Raw genomic sequence first — 23,039 nt, forward strand, 5'->3', positions numbered from 1 at the left:
CTCTCTACGTTTGACGTTGGCCATCCTTTTGTTTGCTCCAGTACTAGAGCCTTACATTTTCTAGCGGTGGCTGAACATGGTATAGTAGGCTAACGTTGGTATCGAGCAGTGGCAGTAACAGTATTTACGTGCCGCTGCTGCCAAGTGGCTCTGGGTTGTGACCGCGTTTTCACTTACTTGCAGCACAAACGGAGAAAGCGATTTTTGACAGTCTCTCGAGAGACTGCGCTAGGTGTTTAGGGATAGACTTTGTCAGTTCCCAATGGGATGATGGCCTCTCAAATAGTTTGTGATTCCTCTAGACGTTTATACAGTAGAAGCCTGCTTCGTGGCTTAAATCCAAGCTAAGGAAACGAGTTTGAGGTCTGATGCAGAACTGCGAATTCAATGAAGGGGAACACTACAGTACATTGCACTGTATGTGTGAGGAAAGCTGCCCCCTTCTGTTCCTTGTCGACCGAACAGAGGACTGTAAAGGATACCGCCAAGAAACTTTAGAATGCTGGTTGTAATCCAGCTCCAAAGAAGCCCCTTTGGGTGTTATGTCATCAAAAAGTAAGAACAGAGAATCTCCCTTTGATCAAAAGTGCAACAGAACTGTTTTCCGTGGAGCAGGTTTCAGACCCGTAGACCTGTTTTATTTGTAGGGCAGGGCGCATTCCCAAACGCGAATCTCCTGTTTTAGAAATGCTTTGGGCGGCGTGAAGTGAAAATAAGAAGTGGGCTCCAGATGCACATGGAAGCAATCAAGTGTTTCATCCGAGCTGTTTCAACGACTCCTCAACAGCTTTCCTTTTACAGAGGCCCAACGATTAATGATGGGGGTGCACCCTTCAATGTGCCTTACGACTCTAGGGAGTGATTGAGACGATTCGTAGCGTGTGTTCATTTCCCTCTATTCCCCATGTTGCAGTGGTAAGATGACGTAAATTCCTGCTTCGGCACGTAAAGGCATTATAATCAAGTGCAGGAGCTGAGGGCTTTTGTTTTGTTTCGTTTTCTATGGCACTCGTAAGCACGCAAAACAAAGACAATTCCTGCATCTAACACGAATGTAAATGCTTTTGAAAGTGCAGTGTGGTGCAGCTTGTAAAATCCTTGTCCACATTTGTGGTTTGTTGATGTTTTTTCTGTCTGCCAAAGTTGCATTTTGACATCCGGACGGGGAGACTTTATCATTTGAACGTGAAGCCAGCCTTAAACCTTCTGAGGCGTGTCTGTCTGCCGGCATGTATCTTGTGAAAGGTTTTTTTTTTTTAACGGAGAGCGACTTTAAAAAAGTTTCCGCAGCCACCTCGCACTCCGTGTTAGATTATAGGAGGAATGCGGTGGCGGCGAGCTCGCTGTAGTCGTGGCCGAGTAGTTAAGGCGATAGACTTGAAATCCACTGGGGACTCCCCGCTTAGGTTCGAATCCTGCCGACTACGGCGTCTGCCGCACGTCACCTTGTGCCTGTGCGGCAAAGGCGAAGTGCCGCTTCTCCTTTCCTGGTACTATAAAAATGCTACATCGCTTGGTCCTGCTTCCATGGAAAGCAGTTCTTCAGGTAATTCTACTCTCTTACCAAAGCTGTTAGGTTCCTTTCCGTGGTGAGATGGGTTGTCATGCAACGCTGCCACATAGTGCCGACAGACAAGTGTGTTGCGGGAGAAGAGAAAAGTGTTTGAAGATTTAAGAGTGTCTTAGGTGGAGCCAAAATCAAGTGTCACAAATGCAAGTGGGAAGATTTCCAATGTTTAATATGGTCAAAATAAGCGGAAGTTACCAGCTGGTCCGGCACAGTCTGCCATGCTTTTGTCATATACTGTAAAGTGGTGTCGAACTGGGTGTCGAACTGGAGCCTCACCATTTGCATATGTGAGGCTCCAGTTATACATCGAGTGTCACATTAAATGACAAAAATGAAGAGAGTTAAAGCACCTGGAAAGGTTTTCTTACAACTTTTGAGCTGACACAGTTTTGGAAAATGTTTCCTTCACGCTGCACTGAACAACATAGGCAGCCAAGAGTCTCCAAAACAAAACAGAATGGACAGATAGGAGAAAATTCCCACTTGTCCTGAAGTTCCCAAAATCCAGCACTGAGCGTACACAAAGTGTCTAAGTAGCGTGGGAATGCTAACCCTAACCCTAGCTGGAGTTTGAGCAATCCGGCACTGAGCGTAAGAAGATGAGTCAAAGTAACGTCTAATCGGATTAGTTTCCTTAGAGCTGGTTCAGAGTTTGCTCAAGAGTTTACCTTTCACAGATGCGCAAAGAAGAATGTTGGGGGTGCACGCTTCAAGGTGCCTTACAGCTGTAGGGAGTGATTCGAGACGATTCGTGGCGTGTGCTCGTTCCCATATACCGTACGACCCGGGGTGCAGTGCTAGGATGACGTACTATACCGCTTGGGCACGTAACGGCGTTATATGCAAGTGCGGGACGTGAGGGTTTTCGTTTGTTCGTTTTGTTTTGCTCTGCTTTGCTTTGTTTTGCTTTCCATCGCGTTGGTAAGAGCGTAAATAAAAAGGCGATTCTTGCGTCTACCACTAACGTAAGAGCTATTTCAAGTGCGGCGTGGTGCGGCTTTTGAAATGCTTGTGGGCATTTCTCTGTTGTTGATTCTTTTTTTGTGTGTAACAAAGTGGCATTTTCATGTCCGGGGAGACTTTATCATTCTGACATGAAGCCACCCTTAAGTCCTCTGAGGCGTGTCTGTCTGCAAGGCTTGTATTTTGTAAATGTTTTTTTGAAACGGAGAACGACTTTGAAATAGGCTTCCGCCGGCGCCTCGCGATCCAGGTAAGATTGTAGCAAGAACGCAGCGGCGGTGGGGCTTGCTGTAGTCGTGGCCGAGTGGTTAAGGCGATGGACTAGAAATCCATTGGTGTCTCCCCGCGCAGGTTCGAATCCTGTCGACTACGTTGTCCACCTCCTGTCATTGTGTTCCGGCGCAAGCAAAGAAGCGCGCCTCTTTGCTGTTCCTGGTGGTTTTAAAACGCCAAATCGCTTGTACCCGCTGCCTTGGAATTAAATTCTTCAGCGTCTGCGAATGGCATTTTGCAGCTGGAAGCAGATGTCGACGCTTTTTGCAAAGAGCACCAAAAAAGCGTCTTTTTTGAAGGCCTGGGCACTGAGCATCGGTGGTTCAGTGGTAGAATTCTCGCCTGCCACGCGGGAGGCTCGGGTTCGATACCCGGCCAATGCAGTGGCTTTTGCAGCGAGCGGCTCCATCACTTGCATCCCCTTGCAACTCGCAACTGAAAACCCACTGAAGCTAAGCAGGTGTGAGCCAGTTCAGTACCCGGATAAGGGTGAGCTACAGGGAAAAACAAAGCTTCCAGCTGGAAGCGGTGTTAATGGTGCCGGCGGGGGGGCGCTCACCCTGTGGTCTGTGCAGGTCCCAATTCCCCAGTATAGTGACGGAGATTCTGTGTTGTAAAAAGGCGCTGTCTTTTGGATGAGATGTAAAACCGAGGGCACAGCGCTCTGTGGTCATTCAAAATGACCACCAAAACCTTTGACAAAAGCTCTTGGTAATTGATGGTCTTCAATAATGCTTCTCCTTTAGGTACATTTTAAATCAGCTGACAAATGCTGTGAAATGGGGGGGCACTTCAGGCCAGTGTAGGATTTGGGTTACAAGAACCATGAAACTGCACGAGAAAGCCTGTACACTGAATTACATGGCTTTCTATTCAAAGGAGGACAAAAGAAATTCCCTGAGTTCGATTTTTTGCAGCACAGAGAGGAGCTGTACATGTTTGTCTGAAATGATACATTTGGCACAACAAGACACAGAGAGAGGCACAGCTGGTATTCAGACCCAGGATCGCCTGCTTACTAGGCAGGCACTTTAAGCCACTAGGGAGCACCGCACTTTTACAGACACTTGGACACATCTGCGCTCGGTCTGCACTTAACATAATCTCTGAGCCCGTTGCCTCTTTCCCATTTAGTAGCAGAACTGACGCCAAGAGAAATGATGAGAAATGGCATTTATCTGGCACTTCTCATGTCCAAGGAGCTCAATGCCCTTGACACCTCCCCAAGGCGACAGAGCTGTGCATTCTTTGGCGACAACATTTTTTCTTTTGTTTTATTTCTATACTTATTGATAGAATAAAAACGATATGTCATGTACTGTAAGGGAAATGTCTCTTTTCATGGGGAAAGCTAGCACCAGCAAATGTTGTGTTTAGAAGAAGTGATTTAACATGACACGTGACCTAATTTACCGGAGCAAAAGCTCACCCAGCAAGCCCTGCTTTACTTCTACAGGAGAGAAGTACTGTAGAGTCTGCAAGATGTTCAGCTGGGTAGCTACGTCAGCATGCCTCGGCTGCAAAGGAACAAGTAATAGGTTTATTGCATGCTGAAAAGAGAAGAACGGAAACACAGCGTTTCGGCCGTGAGGTCTTCTCACACCTGAAGAAGCCTCACACCTGTAAAAGGCTCCATGGTTTTCTTTCTTCTCTTTTCAACATGGAATACACCTATTGTCTGCAAGATGTGACAATTTCACGGTGTTTTGGAAGAAAACCTTTTTTCTTTGAATTCAAAATCAATCAGAATTTCAGCACGACACACCAACACTTTTTCTGTTTTTAGATATGAATATTCAATACTTAAACGGGCGCAGTTAAGACATTAAATATATATACATATTGTATACAGTACAGTTTGCATACGGTAATTTGTTTATGTTACGCGATTAAAAAATAAATAAATAACACTGAAAGGTCCAGCACCAGCTGGATTCAAACACACAACCTGCTAGTTGGTAGTCATGCACCTAGACCAGTAGGCTACAAGACAGCTCGCATGAACAAGCAGCCGAAACAGCCCTACACAGCCCTGCCGCAGTACACGGATATAATCATACCATTATTAAATTCTTGAGATACGCGATTCCATATTATATTCCCTTTTAATCAAATTCTAAAAGTATGCTTGTTGACTCCGGTATCACGTTAGTTAAAGACTTCGAAGTTTACAATGTTTAGGGAGAAATGGAATACTGGTGTGTATTTTTTTCTTTAAAGTACCAAGACCAGCTATATACTGTATGTTTACGTTCCAAAATTAATATCGTTTATGGCCTTCACACGCGTTACAGTATGCTCCTATTCTTTTTATGCTCAGCTACTAAGATTTCCCTTTTAGTGGTAAAATTCAATATCTACAACGGGCACAGTAAAGACGTTTACAGTAAGTCTTTCTACGACAGACCAACGGACCACGAGTGCCCCTGTCGGTCAACCAATCACGCACCGCGGTACCCCGTGTCATCTTACCTGCGGTACGTGTCTGTACCGCTCACTTTGAATGGCTGCATTTGTAACAGTATTGTTGTTATTGTTTTTGTCCTGTAAAGTGCTTTGAGGAGCCAGCTTTAAAGGCGCCATAAACAATAAAGTTCATTATTATTACTATTGTTAATTTGCTGGACAGAGAGGTGAACATTATTACACAGAAGACAAAGATAGCGATTTACGTTGCATTGTGCATTGTGCTGCTGTAATACAGTTTTAAATAATTAAAAGTCTAAACAGTATCAGCTTTATTTATGGGTTTTAAACGCGATTTAAATCAATATAAATGTTTAAATTGTAACGCCTAGGTGACTATTCATTGTTATTAAAATGACTTAAATTCGATCATGTTGTGATATTTAGAAATATACATTTGTTTGGTGCGAGTGAAGTTTTATTTAATCTCTGAGCCAGGGAAACGTTTTATTTTTTCAAAGAAATGTTTGTTAAAAAAAAGTCAGGGCTCCAACAGGATTCAAACACAGAGCGTGAGACGTGGGAATCAGGAACCTAACCCACAGCTCCACCAGCAAGGTCACATGCAGGGTGCTGAAAAAGCACTACAGAAACATTATCAACAGACAATGTACAGCGTGTACTATTCTTGTGTTACGGTACATGAATATAATTATATCGTTATTAATTTCTTTAGATACGCGATTCCATATTATATTCAATTCTTAAAGTATGCTTTTTGACTCCGGTATCACGTCAGTTAAAGACTTCGATGCTTAAAATGTTTAGGGAGAAATGGAATACTGGTGTGTATTTTTTCTTTAAAGTACCGAGACCAGCAATATACTGTATGTTTATGTTCCAAAATTAATATTGTTTATGGTTTTCACACGCGTTTCAGTATGCTCCTATTCTTTTTATGCTCAGCTACTAAGATTTCCCTTTAGTGGTAAAATTCCACATAAATATTCAATAGTTAAACAGGCACAATAAAGACATTAAATATACATATACATACAGTACAGTTTGTATACAGTTATATGTTTATGTTTATGTTAAATCAATCTCTTTTATAAGAATGTGAAAGGCATGGTGAATCGATTGTCAAAAATTACTGTACTTTGCATGATTGGAAACAAATGCGTGATTGCGAAATGCTGTGGTGTTACTTTTACAAAGACGGTCAATGAATAAAAGAATGTGGACCAGGGCAATACTTTGAGTTTACAGCTTGTCCAAGGTCATTCATTATTAATGCTATTAGTAATATCTTCGTTAAAGACTTTGATGGCGACAGCTCAAACATGAGAGGTTGAGCTTTATTAGCTCCACCTTGCGGAAATTCCGGATACTATTATTTTACTTGCGGTATTATAGGAGAGTTTACGGTAACTCGCGGTAGACTGCGTAAAGCGCACCGCAAAATAATGCGGTATCGCCCGCTTGTTTTGAATGGCTGCATCTGTAAAAGCAAACTGTCGTTTGTGCACCCTTATACAACAAAAATCCATAACTGGCATTTTTTAAGTGCTAGGTCCCAAACAAGCCATTACATTTTATTTTAGTTTCGAATGATTGAGACTAGCACGGAGGTATCAGTCAAATTACTTAGAACGGGACAACTGAGTTAAGGTTAACATTCTATTTTGTTCCCCTTGTTTACTTTAAAACTTCCAGTTCATTCCCGTAGTTCTGCCATAATTAATCAAAGAATGTAACAGTGGCAGAAGTAAACGTTCCAAAAGCTTTTTTTTGCTTTCATTTTCTAACTTTCTGCTTTTGCTGTAACAATTCTGTGATACACGTCTCTAGTAGCTCTTTAAAAGTTTTTGTTTCGATTCAGAATGACAAAAGCTACTGTATGGAAGCCCGTTTCTGCCAGGGAGCTAAAAAAAAAAACCTGCTATGGTACAGATGCAGCCATTCAAAATGCATGGTACAATCCCATATCGCACGCAACTACCCACTAGCCACCGTAGTCTACCACAGTAAGTGATTGGCTAGCCAAAATGTCCGACAGGGGCACTCGTGGTGCATTGGTCAGTAGTGAAAAGATTTAATCATTTAATTTTTTTACTGTGCACGTTTTATTCCACATAGTATAGAATATTTACATGGAATTTTACCACTAAAGGGAAATTTTAATAGCAGAACATTAAAAGAAAAGTAGCATAATGCATCTGAAAGTCAGAAACGATATTAATTTAGGAACATAAACATATTACTGTATGTAAACTGTACTGCATTTGGCTGGTCTTGGTAGTTGAAAGAAAAAATACCCATCAGTCTTCCATTTCTCCCTAAACATTTTAAGCATCAAAGTTTTATAAACGGTCACCAAATATGCGATTGCTGTGTAGAATGAATTTTAATTTAAAAAAAAAGATTTAACATGAAAATTAAGCTGTTTACGTTCCTCCGCCTGAGAATATAGATTAAGGGCTGACACAGTGGGCTCTTCTGAGACATTGCGATTCCACAGTCTGAAAAAACACGTTTATTTCGGGCTGAAAAACACGTTTTGAAAAGTGTGCTGTTCCTGCCCAAAAAAGTTACATGGGGGTGACCAAAGTTGCCCAAACGTGTTTAATTCTGCTGAAAAACACGTTTTGAAAACTTCTGCACACTGGGGTTAAGGGCTGACTCAGTGACTCTTCTGAGCCAGGCAGTTACATTGGGATTCAACAGTCTGAAAAAACGTGTTTATTTCGGACTGAAAAACACGTTTTGAAAAGTCTGCTGTTCCTGCCCCAGCAGTTACATGGGGGTGACCAAAGTTGCCCAAACGTGTTTATTTCTGCTGAAAAGCACATTTTGAAAACTTCTGCACACTGGGGTTAAGGGCTGACTCAGCGGGCTCTTCAGAGCCAGGCAGATACATTTTGATTCAACAGTCTGAAAAAACGCATTTATTTCGATCTGAAAAACAAGTTTTGAAAAGTATGCTGTTCCTGCCCCAGAAGTTACATGGGGGGGAACAAAGTTGCCCAAATGTGTTTATTTCTGCTGAAAAACACGTTTTGAAAACTTCTGCACGCTGGGGTTAAGGGCTGACTCAGTGGGCTCTTCTGAGCCAGGCAGTTACATTAGGATTCAACAGTCTGAAAAAACGTGTTTATTTCGGACTGAAAAACACGTTTTGAAAAGTCTGCTGTTACTGCCCCATAACTTACATGGGGCTGACCAAACTTGCAGACACATGTTTATTTCTGCTGAAAAACACGTTTTGACCCTTTCTGCACACTGGGGTTAAGAGCTGAGTGTGTGGGCTCTTCTGAGCCTTGCTGTTACACGGGGATTCAGTTGTCTGAAAAAACGCGTTTATTTCGGGCTGAAAAACACGTTTTGAAAAGTGTGCTGTTACTGCCCCATAACTTACATGGGGTTGACCAAACTTGCAGAAACATGTTTATTTCTGCTGAAAAACACGTTTTGACCCTTTCTGCACACTGGGGTTAAGAGCTGAGTGTGTGGGCTCTTCTGAGCCTTGCTGTTACATGGGGATTCAGTTGACTGAAAAAACGCGTTTATTTCGGGCTGAAAAACACGTTTTGAAAAGTGTGCTGTTACTGCCCCATAACTTACATGGGGTTGACCAAACTTGCAGAAACATGTTTATTTCTGCTGAAAAACACGTTTTGACCCTTTCTGCACACTGGGGTTAAGAGCTGAGTGTGTGGGCTCTTCTGAGCCTTGCTGTTACATGGGGATTCAGTTGTCTGAAAAAACGCGTTTATTTCGGGCTGAAAAACACGTTTTTAAAAGTGGGCTGTTACTGCCCCATAACTTACATGGGGTTGACCAAACTTGCAGAAACATGTTTATTTCTGCTGAAAAACACGTTTTGACCCTTTCTGCACACTGGGGTTAAGAGCTGAGTGTGTGGGCTCTTCTGAGCCTTGCTGTTACATGGGGATTCAGTTGTCTGAAAAAACGCGTTTATTTCGGGCTGAAAAACACGTTTTGAAAAGTGTGCTGTTACTGCCCCATAACTTACATGGGGTTGACCAAACTTGCAGAAACATGTTTATTTCTGCTGAAAAACACGTTTTGACCCTTTCTGCACACTGGGGTTAAGAGCTGAGTGTGTGGGCTCTTCTGAGCCTTGCTGTTACATGGGGATTCAGTTGTCTGAAAAAACGCGTTTATTTCGGGCTGAAAATTACGTTTTGAAAAGTGTGCTGTTACTGCCCCATAACTTACATGGGGTTGACCAAACTTGCAGAAACATGTGTATTTCTGCTGAAAAACACGTTTTGACCCTTTCTGCACACTGGGGTTAAGGGCTGAGTGTGTGGGCTCTTCTGAGCCTTGCTGTTACAAGGAGATTCAGTTGTCTGAAAAAACGCGTTTATTTCGGGCTGAAAAACACGTTTTGAAAAGTGTGATGTTACTGCCCCATAACTTACATGGGGTTGACCAAACTTGCAGAAACATGTTTATTTCTGCTGAAAAACACGTTTTGACCCTTTCTGCACACTGGGGTTAAGAGCTGAGTGTGTGGGCTCTTCTGAGCCTTGCTGTTACATGGGGATTCAGTTGTCTGAAAAAACGCGTTTATTTCGGGCTGAAAAACACGTTTTTAAAAGTGTGCTGTTACTGCCCCATAACTTACATGGGGTTGACCAAACTTGCAGAAAAATGTTTATTTCTTCTGAAAAACACGTTTTGACCCTTTCTGCACACTGGGGTTAAGAGCTGAGTGTGTGGGCTCTTCTGAGCCTTGCTGTTACATGGGGATTCAGTTGTCTGAAAAAACGCGTTTATTTCGGGCTGAAAAACACGTTTTAAAAGTGTGCTGTTACTGCCCCATAACTTACATGGGGTTGACCAAACTTGCAGAAACATGTTTATTTCTGCTGAAAAACACGTTTTGACCCTTTCTGCACACTGGGGTTAAGAGCTAAATGTGTGTGGGCTCTTCTGAGCCTTGCTGTTACATGGGGATTCAGTTGTCTGAAAAAACGCGTTTATTTTGGGCTGAAAAACACGTTTTGAAAAGTGTGCTGTTACTGCCCCATAACTTACATGGGGTTGACCAAACTTGCAGAAACGTTTATTTCTGCTGAAAAACACGTTTTGACCCTTTCTGCACACTGGGGTTAAGGGCTGAGTGTGTGGGCTCTTCTGAGCCTTGCTGTTACAAGGAGATTCAGTTGTCTGAAAAAACGCGTTTATTTCGGGCTGAAAAACACGTTTTGAAAAGTGTGATGTTACTGCCCCATAACTTACATGGGGTTGACCAAACTTGCAGAAACATGTTTATTTCTGCTGAAAAACACGTTTTGACCCTTTCTGCACACTGGGGTTAAGAGCTAAATGTGTGTGGGCTCTTCTGAGCCTTTCTGTTACATGGGGATTCAGTTGTCTGAAAAAACGTGTTTTTTTCGGGCTGAAAAACACGTTTTGAAAAGTGTGCTGTTACTGCCCCATAGCTTACATGGGGTTGAGCAAACTTGCAGAAACATGTTTATTTCTGCTGAAAAACACGTTTTGACCCTTTCTGCACACTGGGGTTAAGAGCTGAGTGTGTGGGCTCTTCTGAGCCTTGCTGTTACATGGGGATTCAGTTGTCTGAAAAAACGCGTTTATTTCGGGCTGAAAAACACGTTTTAAAAGTGTGCTGTTACTGCCCCATAACTTACATGGGGTTGACCAAACTTGCAGAAACATGTTTATTTCTGCTGAAAAACACGTTTTGACCCTTTCTGCACACTGGGGTTAAGAGCTGAGTGTGTGGGCTCTTCTGAGCCTTTCTGTTACATGGGGATTCAGTTGTCTGAAAAAACGTGTTTATTTCGGGCTGAAAAACACGTTTTGAAAAGTGTGCTGTTACTGCCCCATAGCTTACATGGGGTTGAGCAAACTTGCAGAAACATGTTTATTTCTGCTGAAAAACACGTTTTGACCCTTTCTGCACACTGGGGTTAAGAGCTGAGTGTGTGGGCTCTTCTGAGCCTTGCTGTTACATGGGGATTCAGTTGTCTGAAAAAACGCGTTTATCTAGGGCTGAAAAACACGTTTTGAAAAGTGAGCTTTTACTGCCCCATAACTTACATGGGGTTGACCAAACTTGCAGAAACATGTTTATTTCTGCTGAAAAACACGTTTTGACCCTTTCTGCACACTGGGGTTAAGAGCTGAGTGTGTGGGCTCTTCTGAGCCTTGGTGTTACATGGGGATTAAGTTGTCTGAAAAAACGCGTTTATTTCGGGCTGAAAAACACGTTTTGAAAAGTGTGCTGTTACTGCCCCATAACTTACATGGGGTTGACCAAACTTGCAGAAACATGTTTATTTCTGCTGAAAAACACGTTTTGACCCTTTCTGCACACTGGGGTTAAGAGCTGAGTGTGTGGGCTCTTCTGAGCCTTGCTGTTACATGGGGATTCAGTTGTCTGAAAAAACGCGTTTATTTCGGGCTGAAAAACACGTTTTGAAAAGTGTGCTGTTACTGCCCCATAACTTACATGGGGTTGACCAAACTTGCAGAAACATGTTTATTTCTGCTGAAAAACACGTTTTGACCCTTTCTGCACACTGGGGTTAAGGGCTGAGTGTGTGGGCTCTTCTGAGCCTTGCTGTTACAAGGAGATTCAGTTGTCTGAAAAAACGCGTTTATTTCGGGCTGAAAAACACGTTTTGAAAAGTGTGATGTTACTGCCCCATAACTTACATGGGGTTGACCAAACTTGCAGAAACATGTTTATTTCTGCTGAAAAACACGTTTTGACCCTTTCTGCACACTGGGGTTAAGAGCTGAGTGTGTGGGCTCTTCTGAGCCTTGCTGTTACATGGGGATTCAGTTGTCTGAAAAAACGCGTTTATTTCGGGCTGAAAAACACGTTTTTAAAAGTGTTCTGTTACTGCCCCATAACTTACATGGGGTTGACCAAACTTGCAGAAAAATGTTTATTTCTTCTGAAAAACACGTTTTGACCCTTTCTGCACACTGGGGTTAAGAGCTGAGTGTGTGGGCTCTTCTGAGCCTTGCTGTTACATGGGGATTCAGTTGTCTGAAAAAACGCGTTTATTTCGGGCTGAAAAACACGTTTTAAAAGTGTGCTGTTACTGCCCCATAACTTACATGGGGTTGACCAAACTTGCAGAAACATGTTTATTTCTGCTGAAAAACACGTTTTGACCCTTTCTGCACACTGGGGTTAAGAGCTAAATGTGTGTGGGCTCTTCTGAGCCTTGCTGTTACATGGGGATTCAGTTGTCTGAAAAAACGCGTTTATTTTGGGCTGAAAAACACGTTTTGAAAAGTGTGCTGTTACTGCCCCATAACTTACATGGGGTTGACCAAACTTGCAGAAACGTTTATTTCTGCTGAAAAACACGTTTTGACCCTTTCTGCACACTGGGGTTAAGGGCTGAGTGTGTGGGCTCTTCTGAGCCTTGCTGTTACAAGGAGATTCAGTTGTCTGAAAAAACGCGTTTATTTCGGGCTGAAAAACACGTTTTGAAAAGTGTGATGTTACTGCCCCATAACTTACATGGGGTTGACCAAACTTGCAGAAACATGTTTATTTCTGCTGAAAAACACGTTTTGACCCTATCTGCACACTGGGGTTAAGAGCTGAGTGTGTGGGCTCTTCTGAGACTTGCTGTTACATGGGGATTCAGTTGTCTGAAAAAACGCGTTTATTTCGGGCTGAAAAACACGTTTTTAAAAGTGTGCTGTTACTGCCCCATAACTTACATGGGGTTGACCAAACTTGCAGAAACATGTTTATTTCTGCTGAAAAACACGTTTTGACCCTTTCTGCACACTGGGGTTAAGAGCTGAGTGTGTGGGCTCTTCTGAGCCTTGCTGTTACATGGGGATTCAGTTGTCTGAAAAAACGCGTTTATTTCGGGCTGAAAAACACGTTTTGAAAAGTGTGCTGTTACTGCCCCATAACTTACATGGGGTTGAGCAAACTTGCAGAAACATGTTTATTTCTGCTGAAAAACACGTTTTGACCCTTTCTGCACACTGGGGTTAAGAGCTGAGTGTGTGGGCTCTTCTGAGCCTTTCTGTTACATGGGGATTCAGTTGTCTGAAAAAACGTGTTTATTTCGGGCTGAAAAACACGTTTTGAAAAGTGTGCTGTTACTGCCCCATAGCTTACATGGGGTTGAGCAAACTTGCAGAAACATGTTTATTTCTGCTGAAAAACACGTTTTGACCCTTTCTGCACACTGGGGTTAAGAGCTGAGTGTGTGGGCTCTTCTGAGCCTTGCTGTTACATGGGGATTCAGTTGTCTGAAAAAACGCGTTTATTTCGGGCTGAAAAACACGTTTTGAAAAGTGTGCCGTTACTGCCCCATAACTTACATGGGGTTGACCAAACTTGCAGAAACATGTTTATTTCTGCTGAAAAACACGTTTTGACCCTTTCTGCACACTGGGGTTAAGAGCTGAGTGTGTGGGCTCTTCTGAGCCTTGCTGTTACATGGGGATTCAGTTGTCTGAAAAAACGCGTTTATTTCGGGCTGAAAAACACGTTTTGAAAAGTGTGCTGTTACTGCCCCATAACTTACATGGGGTTGACCAAACTTGCAGAAACATGTTTATTTCTGCTGAAAAACACGTTTTGACCCTTTCTGCACACTGGGGTTAAGAGCTGAGTGTGTGGGCTCTTCTGAGCCTTGCTGTTAAATGGGGATTCAGTTGTCTGAAAAAACGCGTTTATCTAGGGCTGAAAAACACGTTTTGAAAAGTGAGCTTTTACTGCCCCATAACTTACATGGGGTTGACCAAACTTGCAGAAACATGTGTATTTCTGCTGAAAAACACGTTTTGACCCTTTCTGCACACTGGGGTTAAGAGCTGAGTGTGTGGGCTCTTCTGAGCCTTGCTGTTACATGGGGATTCAGTTGTCTGAAAAAACGCGTTTATTTCGGGCTGAAAAACACGTTTTGAAAAGTGTGCTGTTACTGCCCCATAACTTACATGGGGTTGACCAAACTTGCAGAAACATGTTTATTTCTGCTGAAAAACACGTTTTGACCCTTTCTGCACACTGGGGTTAAGAGCTGAGTGTGTGGGCTCTTCTGAGCCTTGCTGTTACATGGGGATTCAGTTGTCTGAAAAAACGCGTTTATTTCGGGCTGAAAAACACGTTTTGAAAAGTGTGCTGTTACTGCCCCATAACTTACATGGGGTTGACCAAACTTGCAGAAACATGTTTATTTCTGCTGAAAAACACGTTTTGACCCTTTCTGCACTCTGGGGTTAAGAGCGGAGTGTGTGGGCTCTTCTGAGCCTTGCTGTTACATGGGGATTCAGTTGTCTGAAAAAACGCGTTTATTTCGGGCTGAAAAACACGTTTTGAAAAGTGTGCTGTTACTGCCCCATAACTTACATGGGGTTGACCAAACTTGCAGAAACATGTTTATTTCTGCTGAAAAACACGTTTTGACCCTTTCTGCACACTGGGGTTAAGAGCTGAGTGTGTGGGCTCTTCTGAGCCTTGCTGTTACATGGGGATTCAGTTGTCTGAAAAAACGCGTTTATTTCGGGCTGAAAAACACGTTTTGAAAAGTGTGCTGTTACTGCCCCATAACTTACATGGGTTTGACCAAACTTGCAGAAACATGTTTATTTCTGCTGAAAAACACGTTTTGACCCTTTCTGCACACTGGGGTTAAGAGCTGAGTGTGTGGGCTCTTCTGAGCCTTGCTGTTACATGGGGATTCAGTTGTCTGAAAAAACGTGTTTATTTCGGGCTGAAAAACACGTTTTGAAAAGTGTGCTGTTACTGCCCCATAACTTACATGGGGTTGACCAAACTTGCAGAAACATGTTTATTTCTGCTGAAAAACACGTTTTGACCCTTTCTGCACACTGGGGTTAAGAGCGGAGTGTGTGGGCTCTTCTGAGCCTTGCTGTTACATGGGGATTCAGTTGTCTGAAAAAACGCGTTTATTTCGGGCTGAAAAACACGTTTTTAAAAGTGTGCTGTTACTGCCCCATAACTTACATGGGGTTGACCAAACTTGCAGAAACATGTTTATTTCTGCTGAAAAACACGTTTTGACCCTTTCTGCACACTGGGGTTAAGAGCTGAGTGTGTGGGCTCTTCTGAGCCTTGCTGTTACATGGGGATTCAGTTGTCTGAAAAAACGCGTTTATTTCGGGCTGAAAAACACGTTTTGAAAAGTGTGCTGTTACTGCCCCATAACTTACATGGGGTTGACCAAACTTGCAGAAACATGTTTATTTCTGCTGAAAAACACGTTTTGACCCTTTCTGCACACTGGGGTTAAGAGCGGAGTGTGTGGGCTCTTCTGAGCCTTGCTGTTACATGGGGATTCAGTTGTCTGAAAAAACGCGTTTATTTCGGGCTGAAAAACACGTTTTTAAAAGTGTGCTGTTACTGCCCCATAACTTACATGGGGTTGACCAAACTTGCAGAAACATGTTTATTTCTGCTGAAAAACACGTTTTGACCCTTTCTGCACACTGGGGTTAAGAGCTGAGTGTGTGGGCTCTTCTGAGCCTTGCTGTTACATGGGGATTCAGTTGTCTGAAAAAACGCGTTTATTTCGGGCTGAAAAACACGTTTTGAAAAGTGTGCTGTTACTGCCCCATAACTTACATGGGGTTGACCAAACTTGCAGAAACATGTTTATTTCTGCTGAAAAACACGTTTTGACCCTTTCTGCACACTGGGGTTAAGAGCTGAGTGTGTGGGCTTTTCTGAGCCTTGCTGTTACATGGGGATTCAGTTGTCTGAAAATACGCGTTTATTTCGGGCTGAAAAACACGGTTTGAAAAGTGTGCTGTTACTGCCCCATAACTTACATGGGGTTGACCAAACTTGCAGAAACATGTTTATTTCTGCTGAAAAACACGTTTTGACCCTTTCTGCACACTGGGGTTAAGAGCTGAGTTTGTGGGCTCTTCTGAGCCTTGCTGTTACATGGGGATTCAGTTGTCTGAAAAAACGCGTTTATTTCGGGCTGAAAAACACGTTTTGAGAAGTGTGCTGTTACTGCCCCATAACTTACATGGGGTTGACCAAACTTGCAGAAACATGTTTATTTCTGCTGAAAAACACGTTTTGACCCTTTCTGCACACTGGGGTTAAGAGCTGAGTGTGTGGGCTCTTCTGAGCCTTGCTGTTACATGGGGATTCAGTTGTCTGAAAAAACGCGTTTATTTCGGGCTGAAAAACACGTTTTGAAAAGTGTGCTGTTACTGCCCCATAACTTACATGGGGTTGACCAAACTTGCAGAAACATGTTTATTTCTGCTGAAAAACACGTTTTGACCCTTTCTGCACACTGGGGTTAAGAGCTGAGTGTGTGGGCTCTTCTGAGCCTTGCTGTTACATGGGGATTCAGTTGTCTGAAAAAACGCGTTTATTTCGGGCTGAAAAACACGTTTTGAAAAGTGTGCTGTTACTGCCCCATAACTTACATGGGGTTGACCAAACTTGCAGAAACATGTTTATTTCTGCTGAAAAACACGTTTTGACCCTTTCTGCACACTGGGGTTAAGAGCTGAGTGTGTGGGCTCTTCTGAGCCTTGCTGTTACATGGGGATTCAGTTGTCTGAAAAAACGCGTTTATTTCGGGCTGAAAAACACGTTTTGAAAAGTGGGCTGTTACTGCCCCATAACTTACATGGGGTTGACCAAACTTGCAGAAACATGTTTATTTCTGCTGAAAAACACGTTTTGACCCTTTCTGCACACTGGGGTTAAGAGCTGAGTGTGTGGGCTCTTCTGAGCCTTGCTGTTACATGGGGATTCAGTTGTCTGAAAAAACGCGTTTATTTCGGGCTGAAAAACACGTTTTGAAAAGTGTGCTGTTACTGCCCCATAGCTTACATGGGGTTGAGCAAACTTGCAGAAACATGTTTATTTCTGCTGAAAAACACGTTTTGACCCTTTCTGCACACTGGGGTTAAGAGCTGAGTTTGTGGGCTCTTCTGAGCCTTGCTGTTACATGGGTATTCAGTTGTCTGAAAAAACGTGTTTATTTCGGGCTGAAAAACACGTTTTGAAAAGTGTGCTGTTACTGCCCCATAACTTACATGGGGTTGACCAAACTTGCAGAAACATGTTTATTTCTGCTGAAAAACACGTTTTGACCCTTTCTGCACACTGGGGTTAAGAGCTGAGTGTGTGGGCTCTTCTGAGCCTTGCTGTTACATGGGGATTCAGTTGTCTGAAAAAACGCGTTTATTTCGGGCTGAAAAACACGTTTTGAAAAGTGTGCTGTTACTGCCCCATAACTTACATGGGGTTGACCAAACTTGCAGAAACATGTTTATTTCTGCTGAAAAACACGTTTTGACCCTTTCTGCACTCTGGGGTTAAGAGCGGAGTGTGTGGGCTCTTCTGAGCCTTGCTGTTACATGGGGATTCAGTTGTCTGAAAAAACGCGTTTATTTCGGGCTGAAAAACACGTTTTGAAAAGTGTGCTGTTACTGCCCCATAACTTACATGGGGTTGACCAAACTTGCAGAAACATGTTTATTTCTGCTGAAAAACACGTTTTGACCCTTTCTGCACACTGGGGTTAAGAGCTGAGTGTGTGGGCTCTTCTGAGCCTTGCTGTTACATGGGGATTCAGTTGTCTGAAAAAACGCGTTTATTTCGGGCTGAAAAACACGTTTTGAAAAGTGTGCTGTTACTGCCCCATAACTTACATGGGTTTGACCAAACTTGCAGAAACATGTTTATTTCTGCTGAAAAACACGTTTTGACCCTTTCTGCACACTGGGGTTAAGAGCTGAGTGTGTGGGCTCTTCTGAGCCTTGCTGTTACATGGGGATTCAGTTGTCTGAAAAAACGTGTTTATTTCGGGCTGAAAAACACGTTTTGAAAAGTGTGCTGTTACTGCCCCATAACTTACATGGGGTTGACCAAACTTGCAGAAACATGTTTATTTCTGCTGAAAAACACGTTTTGACCCTTTCTGCACACTGGGGTTAAGAGCGGAGTGTGTGGGCTCTTCTGAGCCTTGCTGTTACATGGGGATTCAGTTGTCTGAAAAAACGCGTTTATTTCGGGCTGAAAAACACGTTTTGAAAAGTGTGCTGTTACTGCCCCATAACTTACATGGGGTTGACCAAACTTGCAGAAACATGTTTATTTCTGCTGAAAAACACGTTTTGACCCTTTCTGCACACTGGGGTTAAGAGCGGAGTGTGTGGGCTCTTCTGAGCCTTGCTGTTACATGGGGATTCAGTTGTCTGAAAAAACGCGTTTATTTCGGGCTGAAAAACACGTTTTTAAAAGTGTGCTGTTACTGCCCCATAACTTACATGGGGTTGACCAAACTTGCAGAAACATGTTTATTTCTGCTGAAAAACACGTTTTGACCCTTTCTGCACACTGGGGTTAAGAGCTGAGTGTGTGGGCTCTTCTGAGCCTTGCTGTTACATGGGGATTCAGTTGTCTGAAAAAACGCGTTTATTTCGGGCTGAAAAACACGTTTTGAAAAGTGTGCTGTTACTGCCCCATAACTTACATGGGGTTGACCAAACTTGCAGAAACATGTTTATTTCTGCTGAAAAACACGTTTTGACCCTTTCTGCACACTGGGGTTAAGAGCTGAGTGTGTGGGCTTTTCTGAGCCTTGCTGTTACATGGGGATTCAGTTGTCTGAAAATACGCGTTTATTTCGGGCTGAAAAACACGGTTTGAAAAGTGTGCTGTTACTGCCCCATAACTTACATGGGGTTGACCAAACTTGCAGAAACATGTTTATTTCTGCTGAAAAACACGTTTTGACCCTTTCTGCACACTGGGGTTAAGAGCTGAGTTTGTGGGCTCTTCTGAGCCTTGCTGTTACATGGGGATTCAGTTGTCTGAAAAAACGCGTTTATTTCGGGCTGAAAAACACGTTTTGAAAAGTGTGCTGTTACTGCCCCATAACTTACATGGGGTTGACCAAACTTGCAGAAACATGTTTATTTCTGCTGAAAAACACGTTTTGACCCTTTCTGCACACTGGGGTTAAGAGCTGAGTGTGTGGGCTCTTCTGAGCCTTGCTGTTACATGGGGATTCAGTTGTCTGAAAAAACGCGTTTATTTCGGGCTGAAAAACACGTTTTGAAAAGTGTGCTGTTACTGCCCCATAACTTACATGGGGTTGACCAAACTTGCAGAAACATGTTTATTTCTGCTGAAAAACACGTTTTGACCCTTTCTGCACACTGGGGTTAAGAGCTGAGTGTGTGGGCTCTTCTGAGCCTTGCTGTTACATGGGGATTCAGTTGTCTGAAAAAACGCGTTTATTTCGGGCTGAAAAACACGTTTTGAAAAGTGTGCTGTTACTGCCCCATAACTTACATGGGGTTGACCAAACTTGCAGAAACATTTTTATTTCTGCTGAAAAACACGTTTTGACCCTTTCTGCACACTGGGGTTAAGAGCTGAGTGTGTGGGCTCTTCTGAGCCTTGCTGTTACATGGGGATTCAGTTGTCTGAAAAAACGCGTTTATTTCGGGCTGAAAAACACGTTTTGAAAAGTGTGCTGTTACTGCCCCATAACTTACATGGGGTTGACCAAACTTGCAGAAACATGTTTATTTCTGCTGAAAAACACGTTTTGACCCTTTCTGCACACTGGGGTTAAGAGCTGAGTGTGTGGGCTCTTCTGAGCCTTGCTGTTACATGGGGATTCAGTTGTCTGAAAAAACGCGTTTATTTCGGGCTGAAAAACACGTTTTGAAAAGTGGGCTGTTACTGCCCCATAACTTACATGGGGTTGACCAAACTTGCAGAAACATGTTTATTTCTGCTGAAAAACACGTTTTGACCCTTTCTGCACACTGGGGTTAAGAGCTGAGTGTGTGGGCTCTTCTGAGCCTTGCTGTTACATGGGGATTCAGTTGTCTGAAAAAACGCGTTTATTTCGGGCTGAAAAACACGTTTTGAAAAGTGTGCTGTTACTGCCCCATAGCTTACATGGGGTTGAGCAAACTTGCAGAAACATGTTTATTTCTGCTGAAAAACACGTTTTGACCCTTTCTGCACACTGGGGTTAAGAGCTGAGTGTGTGGGCTCTTCTGAGCCTTGCTGTTACATGGGGATTCAGTTGTCTGAAAAAACGCGTTTATTTCGGGCTGAAAAACACGTTTTGAAAAGTGTGCTGTTACTGCCCCATAACTTACATGGGGTTGACCAAACTTGCAGAAACATGTTTATTTCTGCTGAAAAACACGTTTTGACCCTTTCTGCACACTGGGGTTAAGAGCTGAGTGTGTGGGCTCTTCTGAGCCTTGCTGTTACATGGGGATTCAGTTGTCTGAAAAAAACGCGTTTATTTCGGGCTGAAAAACACGTTTTGAAAAGTGTGCTGTTACTGCCCCATAACTTACATGGGGTTGACCAAACTTGCAGAAACATGTTTATTTCTGCTGAAAAACACGTTTTGACCCTTTCTGCACACTGGGGTTAAGAGCTGAGTGTGTGGGCTCTTCTGAGCCTTGCTGTTACATGGGGATTCAGTTGTCTGAAAAAACGCGTTTATCTAGGGCTGAAAAACACGTTTTGAAAAGTGAGCTTTTACTGCCCCATAACTTACATGGGGTTGACCAAACTTGCAGAAACATGTGTATTTCTGCTGAAAAACACGTTTTGACCCTTTCTGCACACTGGGGTTAAGAGCTGAGTGTGTGGGCTCTTCTGAGCCTTGCTGTTACATGGGGATTCAGTTGTCTGAAAAAACGCGTTTATTTCGGGCTGAAAAACACGTTTTGAAAAGTGTGCTGTTACTGCCCCATAACTTACATGGGGTTGACCAAACTTGCAGAAACATGTTTATTTCTGCTGAAAAACACGTTTTGACCCTTTCTGCACACTGGGGTTAAGAGCTGAATGTGTGGGCTCTTCTGAGCCTTGCTGTTACATGGGGATTCAGTTGTCTGAAAAAACGCGTTTATTTCGGGCTGAAAAACACGTTTTGAAAAGTGTGCTGTTACTGCCCCATAACTTACATGGGGTTGACCAAACTTGCAGAAACATGTTTATTTCTGCTGAAAAACACGTTTTGACCCTTTCTGCACACTGGGGTTAAGAGCTGAGTGTGTGGGCTCTTCTGAGCCTTGCTGTTACATGGGGATTCAGTTTTCTGAAAAAACGCGTTTATTTCGGGCTGAAAAACACGTTTTGAAAAGTGTGCTGTTACTGCCCCATAACTTACATGGGATTGACCAAACTTGCAGAAACATGTTTATTTCTGCTGAAAAACACGTTTTGACCCTTTCTGCACACTGGGGTTAAGAGCTGAGTTTGTGGGCTCTTCTGAGCCTTGCTGTTACATGGGGATTCAGTTGTCTGAAAAAACGTGTTTATTTCGGGCTGAAAAACACGTTTTGAAAAGTGTGCTGTTACTGCCCCATAACTTACATGGGGTTGACCAAACTTGCAGAAACATGTTTATTTCTGCTGAAAAACACGTTTTGACCCTTTCTGCACACTGGGGTTAAGAGCTGAGTGTGTGGGCTCTTCTGAGCCTTGCTGTTACATGGGGATTCAGTTGTCTGAAAAAACGCGTTTATTTCGGGCTGAAAAACACGTTTTGAAAAGTGTGCTGTTACTGCCCCATAACTTACATGGGGTTGACCAAACTTGCAGAAACATGTTTATTTCTGCTGAAAAACACGTTTTGACCCTTTCTGCACTCTGGGGTTAAGAGCGGAGTGTGTGGGCTCTTCTGAGCCTTGCTGTTACATGGGGATTCAGTTGTCTGAAAAAACGCGTTTATTTCGGGCTGAAAAACACGTTTTGAAAAGTGTGCTGTTACTGCCCCATAACTTACATGGGGTTGACCAAACTTGCAGAAACATGTTTATTTCTGCTGAAAAACACGTTTTGACCCTTTCTGCACACTGGGGTTAAGAGCTGAGTGTGTGGGCTCTTCTGAGCCTTGCTGTTACATGGGGATTCAGTTGTCTGAAAAAACGCGTTTATTTCGGGCTGAAAAACACGTTTTGAAAAGTGTGCTGTTACTGCCCCATAACTTACATGGGTTTGACCAAACTTGCAGAAACATGTTTATTTCTGCTGAAAAACACGTTTTGACCCTTTCTGCACACTGGGGTTAAGAGCTGAGTGTGTGGGCTCTTCTGAGCCTTGCTGTTACATGGGGATTCAGTTGTCTGAAAAAACGTGTTTATTTCGGGCTGAAAAACACGTTTTGAAAAGTGTGCTGTTACTGCCCCATAACTTACATGGGGTTGACCAAACTTGCAGAAACATGTTTATTTCTGCTGAAAAACACGTTTTGACCCTTTCTGCACACTGGGGTTAAGAGCGGAGTGTGTGGGCTCTTCTGAGCCTTGCTGTTACATGGGGATTCAGTTGTCTGAAAAAACGCGTTTATTTCGGGCTGAAAAACACGTTTTGAAAAGTGTGCTGTTACTGCCCCATAACTTACATGGGGTTGACCAAACTTGCAGAAACATGTTTATTTCTGCTGAAAAACACGTTTTGACCCTTTCTGCACACTGGGGTTAAGAGCGGAGTGTGTGGGCTCTTCTGAGCCTTGCTGTTACATGGGGATTCAGTTGTCTGAAAAAACGCGTTTATTTCGGGCTGAAAAACACGTTTTTAAAAGTGTGCTGTTACTGCCCCATAACTTACATGGGGTTGACCAAACTTGCAGAAACATGTTTATTTCTGCTGAAAAACACGTTTTGACCCTTTCTGCACACTGGGGTTAAGAGCTGAGTGTGTGGGCTCTTCTGAGCCTTGCTGTTACATGGGGATTCAGTTGTCTGAAAATACGCGTTTATTTCGGGCTGAAAAACACGGTTTGAAAAGTGTGCTGTTACTGCC

General features: G+C 43.1%; 1 non-coding gene across 1 annotated transcript; it reads left to right on the forward strand.

Annotated features, from left to right (window-relative positions):
* Window positions 1-2,823: 2,823 nt before the first annotated feature.
* On the forward strand, window positions 2,824-2,905 carry trnas-aga (transfer RNA serine (anticodon AGA)). The gene has a single exon. It is a non-coding gene; the product is annotated as a tRNA-Ser (tRNA).
* The last annotated feature ends 20,134 nt before the right edge of the window (window positions 2,906-23,039 follow it).

This window comes from Lepisosteus platostomus, chromosome 22 (genome assembly GCF_059453375.1).
Source record: "Lepisosteus platostomus isolate fLepPlt1 chromosome 22, fLepPlt1.hap1, whole genome shotgun sequence".
Taxonomy (NCBI): Eukaryota; Metazoa; Chordata; class Actinopteri; order Semionotiformes; family Lepisosteidae; genus Lepisosteus; species Lepisosteus platostomus.